Raw genomic sequence first — 7,270 nt, 5'->3', positions numbered from 1 at the left:
GAGTCGAATATCATATCTTTGAGTCGAATATCATATCTTTGAGTTAAGTATCTAATCTCTGAGTTGAGTATCTTATCCTTGAGTACTTCTGAGTTGAGTAAGTTTGAGTAGTTTGGAGTATTCCTTGAGTTGAGTATGTTTGAAAAGAGGCAAGTATGTTTCCTTTTTATCAAGTTTCAAGCTTATGTTTATGTTTTAGAATTTCCCTTACATGCTCGTACATTCCACGTACTGAGCCATTTGGCCTGCATCTTTTCATGATGCAGACACAGGTATTCAGGATCATCAACAGGAGCTTCGTTGATACATCCAAGAGTTCGAGTTAGCTATGGTGAGTCTTATTGCTTTCGGAGGATTCCATTTACTTTCAGTTGTTAGGAGGTCGTGGGTATTGTCCAGACTTCCATCATTGTCATTTAGAGGCTTCATAGATAGTCAGAATAGTTGAGAAGTCTGTATCATTTATTTTATTAAATGTTTTAAAGACTAAAGTTGCCTTTTTATGGCGAGTTGTATATATTTTATTATACATAGTTTTCTTTGGACTTAAAGTTTGTATTTAAGTCTTATGAACTTTTATTTAAGTTTTTAAGCTTTGTATGCTTGAATCAGTTTTCCGCTTGTAGTCAGTCAGGATGAGGGTTCGCTTGGGGACCAGCAATGGTCTTCGAGTGCCGGCCACGTCCAGGGTGTAGGCTCGGGTCGTGACAAAATGTACAATAAAATACAATAATTAACAACTTAATATATTAAAGAGACGTATAAAAAATGCTTAATATTTAAAATTCTGCGTGTGCCACATAAATTAGAACAAACAGAGTAATAAATATTTTTTTCAAAATTATGTTAAAAAAAAGTACTACAAATCACAGTAGCTAAAAATTTAAAATATTTTTAAAATCATATAAAAATTTCAATAACTTTTCAAATTCCATAATATGACATAAATAAAAATAAAAATATATATATATATTGGGCCCCGTGCTGGCACGGGGTCCTATATCTAGTATATATATATATATTACTCTTTATTAAAAGTGGCACTTGAGGGTGTACGAACACTGCTATATGCAGTTGTACAAAATGCACCAATAGTTGTATTTTTTTAAGAATAATTTCGTAATTTTATCTTATTAGTCTATATTACTTTATGTCAACACCAATAGTTTGGGCTTTGTGGGCTTATTTGATTGGCTATTAGACTTTTCTTTGCAGGAAACCAACTGTATTGCACTTTGATGTTAGTTTTTTCTCCGCACAAACATAGGGGATAGGTCTATTGATTGTCTGTAATGGTGGTAAAAAACCTCTTTTTCTCCTACACTGTTTGAATGTCAGATCTCGGGTGGTTCGATTTGTAATTGGTATTTCTATTGATTGATGTTTTTTGTGTTATATAAGTCAACAAAAGTTAGAGCATATATGCTACTATTATGAGTCAAGAACATGTTGCTTCTCTACGATACTCATTTCAAACTCTTTCAGGCTTGAAAGTGTTGTTTCTCCTCGTCGTGTCTGTATGTTTTAATTTGTATATTGCAACACCTTCTTGGTGCTGGTTATGAATGTATCTTCTTTGAAATACTAAAATCTATTCTCTTGCTAATCAGATGAGGTAATTTATGCCATTATTGTGTTTGCCGAAATTCCCCACTGAAAAAAGACTTGTGTGTCGTGAAGAGAGCTTAGTACCAAGAGTTGGCCGCTTTAAAAAATGTTGGAAGTCTAATGAAATTGAAGTATGGGCTTCCCTCCGCTTATTATTATCTTTTGCTTTTTATCTAAAATATTTTGTTCCCGTGTGGAGAAGGGGTTACCAGTTAAATGTTTTTAGAATTATTACCTTAATATTATTGATCTTTTGTCATTTACTTGCATGTGTAATTCTACAGTAGCATTACTACTATTTATCTAACTTTTTTGTTGAAGTGAAGCAATGTTCTGTTTCAGAAAAAAAATTGACAGTCAACACTCTCTGCATTAAGAAACATTCGGTGAAAACCATTTTACTCTGTGGAGATAAAATTTTGACACTCAAGTCAAGGTACATGACTACATAAGAACTATATTAGTACTATTGTTTTCTGAAAATAATCTGAAGATCTTTGAACTTTTTTATGTTTTTGCACAAGATTGAATCAAATAGCAAGGGATCATGAAATTACTTCATCTCTCGAACTCTTTAGTGTTTGTGAATAGTAAGAAGAACGGAGTAAATGTTACTAGCAATGCTCTTGTGGAAGTTCCCAGCTGCACCCAGGAAGCTATGATTGTACACTATAACTTGCATTAGCTATGCGTCCTAGGCTCGATGTGTGAAAGTACCTTTCATGGAATCTTAAGACACTGAAATGGCTGAATTGAGAATCTCCGAGTACTTTCAATTGAAAGAGGTACTCTACGATTTTGCAGTGTATGAAGTTGAGAAGTCCTACATATTTTGATACATATAACAAGTGAGATTTTGAGGCCAAATATGTTTGAGTCACAGTAGATTGGTCAAAAAGTTGCAAAATTATTGAAGAAGTATATTTTGCTCTTATATTTCTTTCATGGCACGAATTGGAGTAGGTAATTGCATCCTACATGTTTTGTGTTGAATTTCGCCTCATGAATCAACAATCGACTTTCCCATGTGTAAGGTAAATACATTTTGGTTATAATATGTTTGCGATTACGTATGAATGAAGCCGGAAGGAAAATAAGGAATTAAAACAAAGAGTCCAGATAAGAGAGATCACCATTAGTGGTCTGGCTAAACACAGAGCCTTATGAATACATAGATTCGTCAAATGAACTTTACATAAGCCTCCTTATAGGTGAATTGATACTCAGAAGGTTGAGATGTAGGTATCTTTATGAGAAAACAAGATATTAAGAGAATACAAAAATTACCCGTTCGTCTACTTTCTCAAACAGTTGTAAGGTGTCCATAAGTACAGAACATATATGTTTGAGGAAGAGCATTGCATTAAACTATTATAAAAGCCTTACAAAGTGTGCTCTACATTTGGCCTCGACCGAATAAGCATAGTCTCTTCCTCTTTCTACTAAACTATTGTTGTAGACTTTAAGTTTCAAGTGGTGTTCATGTTTGTTACACACTTTAATGTTCTCCGAGTTCTTTTGTTTCTAAATTAAGTAATGTGGCAGTTAACTACTCTCCAGATTGAGCATGACAACAAAACAAAAAGTGGGATAAGAGGTACAACCAAAGTGAAAAGGGACGTGACATAAAGGAGCACATGATACGGTAAGACAAAAAAAGGTTCTTCTATGTGATTTTTTGTCAATTCGAATTTATGGATACGTCATTTAATCTATACATTAATTTAGTCGTAAAAATTTTATTTTGTTTAAAATTAACAGATACCCAATATAATGATCACATAATTGACATGACTTTTGCTTTATTACTATTCATAATCATTTGATGTATTTTTTTTCCACTCATTTTGAATATTTTTTACATAAAAGTAGTTGTACTTGGGTTGCTCATGTGTCATGTTTCTTTGATGAATTATTATTTTTTTCCTAAAATATTTTATTTTAGTTCTAAGTTTGTTATGTTGAGTTTTTATCTATTCTCACCTTTTAATGCATCTTACTGTTAATGGAATTATGGTGATATATATATATATATATATAAAATTAATTTTATAGAAAAATATTTTGATTATTAGTCAAATAACTCCCAACAAAGTCATATATTATTATTTTTAACTGTTAAATTATAAATTCACAACAATAAAAAAAGTTGTACAAAATATAAAATAAAGAGAAATTTTAGAGAGAACACACAAAATAAATAAATAATGCAACATTATTAATTCTACCATCTTAATCATTAAAATTACAAAAAAAATAAAAAATGAAATGAATGCACAATTTTTTGAGATCTTGTCAACATCCATACCTACAAGAAATCACCATTCAATAGCATTTAATTTATTATTCAAGTCATGAAACTAAAATATGAAGCTAATAAGTATGTACCAAAAACTTAAAAGTACAAAAAGTCTAATATGATCATTTATACGAAGTATTACAACGTATTCTAGGACTATAATATAGAATATTAAATAATATCAATAATATGACTATTAGTTATTTAAGACGTTATAATAATAGAAGGTTATGGGAGTAAATAAAATAAACATCATTAAATTTTATATTAAAGAAAATTTTAAAAAATGATTTTTAGCTTCTTAATATACTACATGTTTAATATAATTAAAAGAGTTAGATGAGTGATATTTTTAATGTAGGCATAGCGCATAAAGGAGATAGAGAGAAGTCCAAAAAAAAAATATGATTGCATTTTTTGGCGAAAAAGAGATTCATATCACTTTTTATATTCTTTAACTTTATTGTGATACACAAATATAAATAATTGCAATATATAATAATCAGGATTAACAAATACAGATAAAAAAAAGGATCAACGAATACTTTTAAATATTATATAAATAGGGAAGAAAAGGAAATAGACCAATGAACCCTTTTCCAGTCCATTATTAACGTTTAATTACGGTTTCAAAATTATTCAATATTTAATTTGATATTAAAATTAACAAAAATATCTCAACTAAAACACAAAAGAATTTCATAAGTTATTTATGGAGTATTCTATTGCCTCAATTTAACTTTCATAAAACAAAATAAAATTGAAATTCAAGCGTCCTATCAAGCTTACAAAAGGTTCAAATTCCATGAATTTGTTTGAGAGTTTTACATGTGCAATTTAAACTCACGTATATATTTTTGAAAATTTTCATATATTTTTAGTCGAAAAAATTTATTTATTAAAGCATACTAGTAGTCATTATATATGGATGGTTTACATTGTTGCCACAAGGTGATTTATATGACTGGTTTATACTTGTAGTGCGCTTATAAAATCGGATCCGGCTCCTCTCCATTTCTCTTCTCTTCATTTCCTCCAAGTTCCTATTTGGATTAGTGACACATGACATAGGTTAAAATAAATGGTTAAGATTTAGTTTCCCAAAGTAAACCTCTAACCATGATTTAACTAATAAATACATTATATATTAAGTATTAAAATTACTATAATCTCACAATCTTAGCAACATATTATCTTATCCATAAATATAGAAAAAAAAAAGTTCTCTTCTTAAATTTTTTTTTGTACGTAAGATCTTTTTTTTATTTTCTTTTAAATAATCTTTTTATCTTAATCTTTTAAATTTTAATTATCTAAAAGAAAATTAAAAAAAAATCCTACGTAAAAACAAATTAGGAAGAGAAATTTTTTTCCCTATATTTATGGACAAGATAATATTAATTAAATCATGGTTAGAGGTTTACTTTGGGAAACTAAATCTTAACCATTTATTTTAACCTATGCCATGTGTCACTAATCCAAATAGGAACTTGGAGAAAATGGAGAGAAAAGAAATGGAGATGAGCTGGATCCTATAAAATCCAACTATTTAGATATTTTTTACACGAAAAAGGCCTAAAATACCCTCGAAGTATAGGAAATGGTACAAAACTACCCTCCATCCACCTATTGGCTCCAAAATAACCTTGTCATCCACCTTTGGGTCCAAAATTGACCACTTATTTAACGTTTTAAATTTAAATAGTTTTTAAAATACATGGCGCTCAATTATTGGTTATAATTTAATTTATAAACCCATCCATTTACACCCATTAATAATTAAACTCGACCGAATTAATAAACCCGCCTCAAATTCACCTATTAAACAAAACATGAACCCTTCCTTTCTAATGTTGTCTTCCTCTCAGTCAATTTCTCCTATGTTTAACAAAACTCTCTATTGATTTTCAAGTTTCAGACATTGCAAAATTGCCTAGTTAATTTCTATTTTTTGGTTGGATTTTAATGAAATTGAAAATGCCAAGAACCAATCTTGAATTTTTGAAAAATTGATTCATGATGAAAGAGTGATAGAAAAATTTCTCCTAGAATTATAAGATTAGTGTTTTGCTTCTTTCTCAATTAACTAGTCTATATTACTATCTCTAGCTCTTGTTTGGTTATAATAGTTGAGCGCCACGTATTTAAAAAAATTATTTAAATAGTTTAAATTTAAAACCGTTAAATAAGTGGTCAATTTTGGACCCAAAGGTGGATGACAAGAATATTTTGGAGCCAATAGGTGGATGGAGGGTAGTTTTGTACCATTTTTAATATTTCAAAGATATTTTAGGCCTTTTTTGTTTTTTATATACACTTTCTATTCATTATAATTGGATATCTGATTGTAAGTACCATCGAAATTAAATTTAAAGCCATTCATCATGGGAGAGAACCATTTAATGTTGATATCAATCTTCTTATACTATTTTTGGTGAAGCCTATAGAATATTTAAATTCAAGGGGAGTATTATTGTACATTTTCCATATTAAAAACTACGGTAGATAATTTTCAAATATTTTTCCAATTTACTTTGCATACTGGTCCAAAAAGTAGCCAAGACGCCCATTACTTTGAAAAAAATGGCACGATGTGATATGTTACAAATCAAATTTATAGAAAATAATGGTTTTTAACTATTTGGCAAATAATGGATTTTTCATACTAGTAGTGTCGGTCAAACTAGTATTTGATGAACGAATAAGTTTAGTAAAAATATGAATTTTTTAAGCTGTTGTTTTCAATTTATTCCTTTTTTTTTGGGCACATCTTTGTCATTTTTCTCTCTTTTAGAATTTTATTCACTCTTTATTTATTTATTTTTACCTTACTAATTACAACCATGAATCTTCCTTTTTAAATAACTAGGAAACTTAATATATTTTAAAATGTATATAAAAGTATTAGGGTTGACTCTAAATATATATATATGAAATAAACGACAGTACTAATTACAACCATGAATCTTCCTTTTTAAATAACTTGGAAACTTAATATATTTTAAAATGTATATAAAAGTATTAGGGTTGACTCTAAATATATATATATGAAATAAACGACAGTAAATATGATAATTTTCAAGAAAATTATACTTATTATACTATCATTAGTAATATAGTATTAAATCAATTCTTTTATGTGCTGAAAATATAAATATTAAAAACAGATCAACTGAGCAAAATCAAATAAAGAAGGTTCATCATTGTATGCATAATTTACTTTTAATGTATAAAGAATTTATTATAGTATTAATATATATTGCTATAAATATCTATATTACTTTTAATGTATAAAGAATTTATTATAGTACTATTATATATTGCAATAAATATCTATATTACTATTAGGGAAAAGGGTCAAAA

General features: G+C 28.6%; 1 long non-coding RNA gene across 1 annotated transcript; it reads left to right on the top strand.

Annotated features, from left to right (window-relative positions):
* The first annotated feature begins 1,203 nt into the window (after positions 1-1,203).
* Positions 1,204-2,489, top strand: LOC125855446 (uncharacterized). Its single transcript, XR_007445487.1, has 2 exons — positions 1,204-2,044; positions 2,133-2,489. It is a non-coding gene; the product is annotated as an uncharacterized LOC125855446 (long non-coding RNA).
* The last annotated feature ends 4,781 nt before the right edge of the window (positions 2,490-7,270 follow it).

Source organism: Solanum stenotomum, chromosome 2, assembly GCF_019186545.1.
Source record: "Solanum stenotomum isolate F172 chromosome 2, ASM1918654v1, whole genome shotgun sequence".
Lineage (NCBI taxonomy): Eukaryota > Viridiplantae > Streptophyta > Magnoliopsida > Solanales > Solanaceae > Solanum > Solanum stenotomum.
Note: the sequence above shows the minus strand (reverse complement) of the source record. Positions and strands in the feature narration are given on the sequence as shown.